The sequence below is a fragment of the Cavia porcellus genome, unplaced genomic scaffold (assembly GCF_034190915.1).
Source record: "Cavia porcellus strain 051 isolate PalLab524CR breed Dunkin Hartley unplaced genomic scaffold, mCavPor4.1 scaffold_8, whole genome shotgun sequence".
NCBI classification, from domain to species: domain Eukaryota; kingdom Metazoa; phylum Chordata; class Mammalia; order Rodentia; family Caviidae; genus Cavia; species Cavia porcellus.
This window is the reverse complement of record NW_026947491.1, coordinates 49,644,040-49,648,159: the sequence shown is the minus strand read 5'-3', so window position 1 is coordinate 49,648,159 and position 4,120 is coordinate 49,644,040.

Below are 4,120 nucleotides of genomic sequence, written 5' to 3'. Positions count from 1 at the left end.
TCTTTGAGCTTATGCATTTTGGCAGTTTTCATTCCCTCACAGTTTCTATATATTTGTCATGCAATTTTTTATTTTTGGAAATTTTTTTCGATCTTTTAAAGACAGTTTTACTATGCAGTTTAGGCTGGCCTTGAATTCACTGTCACTCATGCTGACCTGAAATTGGCAGCAATCCTGCCTCAGCCTTCCAAGTGCTGGGATTATACTATGCCTGTGCCACCATCCTCAGCCAGCACTTTATATAGCAGATATTTAGTACTTGTGTTGCATATGATACAAAAGTTATTTGTCTCTGGTGATTTCTATTTAGGCACCTCACAGGTAAGCCAAGGAAGACAAATTTAATGGACAAAAAAATGATAAATGAGAAAGACAATAAGTATGTGGAGAATCAGAAGAAAAAGCATACTTAAATTTTTTTCCTGTGTTCAGTATATGGCTCCTATCAGGATGCTACTGAAAAATGATTTTTCCCCCCAAATTTCATGAAAAAACTTTACTGCTTTCAGGGGTTTTGGGCATAACATTATTTACCTGTGACAGTATAGCTTTGGCCTTAACCCTGGTAAAGGAATAGTTTCTTAAAAGCCCCCAGATGTTAACTTAGTCTTCGCTTTTTTTGGAATTTACTGAAAGATCCATGACATATACTGTAATTCTTAGCTTAAAGAGGGAGAAATTTTCACTTTCTCAATCTCGTCTCCCCTTGACCCTTTTTTGTTAATGCAGAGTCTTGCTGTATGTGTAGCTCAACATTTGAGTCCTTGGATTACTAGCATGGGCCAGTATGCTTGGATTTAGTCTCTTGAAAGTACTCTTCTCTGGAAGTTAAGGGTTCACTGTTTTACTGCTAAGACATTAATCTGTAGTGTTAAGAAAACACAACCTGTTGGCTTTCTGATTACATCCTGTCTTAAGATTCTTAAAACTCCTCCCGCCCACCACCTTTCATCTTTTTGAGAAAGGGTTTTTGTGTGCAGTTCAGAAAGCTGTCCTTTGAACTAAAGATCCTCCTGCCTTAGCCTCCCAAGTGCTGGGATTACAGGCATTTGCCACCACATCTAACGTTTGTACCTTTTTGTTGTGATAAGACTCAAGGCCTCACACACGCTAGGGAAACACTCCACCATGGATTCATATGTAGTACCTCCAATCACCTTAAAAATTTTAGGTTGAGTTCATGTTTAAACACTTTAAGGGTTTCATAACCTTTATTAGCAGGCATCACACATGGCATTTTTATTTTGAAACCATTTTGCTATGTCACCTATACTAGGCTCAGAGTCATGATCTTTCTTATACTCCCACAGTCCTGTGATTATAGTCACATACCACCTGGTTTAATAGGGTTTTTTTTATTTTTAAAGACAGTTTCCACTGTGGCCCTGGTTGGCCTCAAGTTCATGGCAATTTTGGATTAGCCTTCCAAGTTACAGGTGTGCGCCACCAAGCCCAGTTTAGTTTTTGTTTTGCTGGACATGGTGTTACATACTGTAATAGTGCGGGACTGGGGATTTAGTTCAGGGACATAAGCACCTGCCTTGCAAGCAGGCAGTCGTGAGTTTGATCCCTGGTACCAATAAAAATAAAATAAAATAAACATACTGTAATAGTGCTTAGGAAACTAAGGCGGGATTTTTTGAGATCAGCCTGAACTGTAGAGTTCTGACTCATATTTTTGAGGGCTGGAATTATAGCTTAGAGGCATAAGCCCCTGCCTACAAACAAAAAGTTTTTTTTTTTTTTTTAACAAAACAGTAAATTGGTCTGTCTTCAAAGCCAGCTTGGGCTACATAAGTGAGTTCAAGGCCAGGTGACCCTGTCTTAAAAAATAAATTTCTTAACCTCAAATCCAGTGACTACATTAAATAATGACCAACCTATGCTTTAGCTACATTAAAGGGTTGAGAAGTAGCTGGACATAGAAGTATATTCCTATAATTACAATACAAAGTCCAAGGCCAACTTTGGCATGTAACAACCCTTCTTTAAAAAGAAAACTGAAAAAAAATAAAAAAAAAAACTGTAAAACACCCTAGCACATTCATAATAGGGCTTCTGTGTCTGGTTGCTAGGCAGCTTGAACCACCAGTAGTAACACATGGCTGACTGTCCAGTCAAGCAGCTTATATCACTGGTGGTACAAGAGTTACAGTCATTTATGGAACAGTGACATACGTAATAGTGGTTCATGCAGACGGGAATGTGTTAAACTTGCCACTAAGCCTCTCTGACATACTTATGTCTCAACCGTTGTTCTTTCTCTGACGTCAACTAATTGGTCTTGAAGTTCCAGTTTCCCCTAGAAATTTGTGGTTTGTATTGAACCTGCTGGCTCTCAAAATTATCTGGATTTTTTTAGGGTTATGTGGATTCCTGGATCCCAGGCCTGGTAAATGCTTTGGTAGCCAAGCATGGTTGCACACACCTGTAATCCCAGTACTCAGGAGATTGAGGCAAGGATCGCTGCAAGTTCAAGGCTACTCTTGGTTACATAGTGAGTTAAAGGCCAGTGTGAACTACGTAGTGAGTAGAAAAAGGTGGGAGGTCTGCAGATAAAACTGCAAAGACCTCAATATGAAAGTGTGTGGTTGTGTGTGTGGGGTGGTGGTGGTGGTGGTGGTGATGCATGCCTATAATCCCAGCACTGGAGGCCAGAGGAGCTCCACAAATTGGAGGCAAGCCTAAACTATACAATGAGACTGCACACCCACTCCAGAGTATTTGTGAGAACAGGTGTAAAAGTGTATCAGTAGTATAAGGAATCCGTTGAAAGTTTTTATATCTGGGCGTGTTGGTCAATTCTTGTATTACCAGACTTTTTTTTGCCTGCTTTAGTACCAGGAGTCAAACTCAGGACCCTGTGCTTGCACAAGGCAGGCTCTTACGCTGCTGAGCTAAATCCCCAGCCCAATCCCAGTCTTTCTGACATAATGATCCAAGAGGATGTTAAGATCAGGTAATTTAGTGTGATCCTGTCACACCTGCATTCTACCCCCAGCAAAACAAAAAGTTTTTAACTCTTAAGATAAAGTTGGTAAGGTGAATTATAAGGGACATTTTAACTTCAGGGAAAAAAAGATACGCTCTGGGCCAGAGATTTAGCTCAGTGGCATTAGTGCCTGCCTGGCAAGCGTGAGGTCATGGGTTTGATTCCTGGTACTACCAAAAAAAAAATAAAGTTCTGTGTGATTCTTGTGACATGAAAAGTAACTTGTATTTTACATAAAATACCACTTGATTATCTGGGCATGGTGGTTCACATCTGCAATTCCTATACTCAAGAGGCTGACGCAGGAGCATTGCAGGTAGTTCGGGGCCAGCGTGAATTATGAAGTGAAATGCTGTCTCAAAAAACTAAAAAATAAGGGGCCTGGGATTTAGCTCGGTATAAACGCCTGCATGGCAAGGACATGAGTTCAATCCCTGTATAAAAAGGGGGTGGGGCAGGGATTTAGCTCAGTGACTTAAGGACCTGCTTGGCAAGTATGACATGGTCATGTGTTCAATCCCTAGTACCAAAAGAAAAAAAAAACTTAAAAAAAAATCAGTCTGGGTCTCAAAAATAGGACGGGGAACCTAATAAGTATTAAAAATAATACTTATTTTTATGTTCCCTCTCCCCCTTATTTATGTAATTTATTTTTCAGTACCTAAGGCCCTCATAAGAGTTCTATCACTGAGCTATACCCTATGTTCATTGCTTAATTTTGGCTTGGTTTGGTTTTTCAGACAGTCTTCTCCTATTGTGTTGTCCAGATTTGCCCTGAACTTCTATTGCTTAGTCTGGCTTTGAGCACATGAGCCTTTTACCTTGACCTCCCAAGTACTGAGATGATAGGCAGGAGCTACTAAGTTTTCCTAAATGTTTTCTATTTTGGACAAATGTTTTTGTCTGTTTTATGGGGTGTATGTCCTAGTTTTGGGAATTGAACTTAAGAGTTACCCCAGGCCTTTTTTTTTTTTTTTTTTTTTAATTATAATGTAGTTTGTTGTTTTTGGAGGGATGTTTTTAGTTTTTAGTATATGTTTACATCCTTGTGTGGAGTTTTTACAAGTACATCCCTAGACTTAAAACTTTATTTAAAAATAATTTTTTTTGTATTTTTCTTTTTATCGG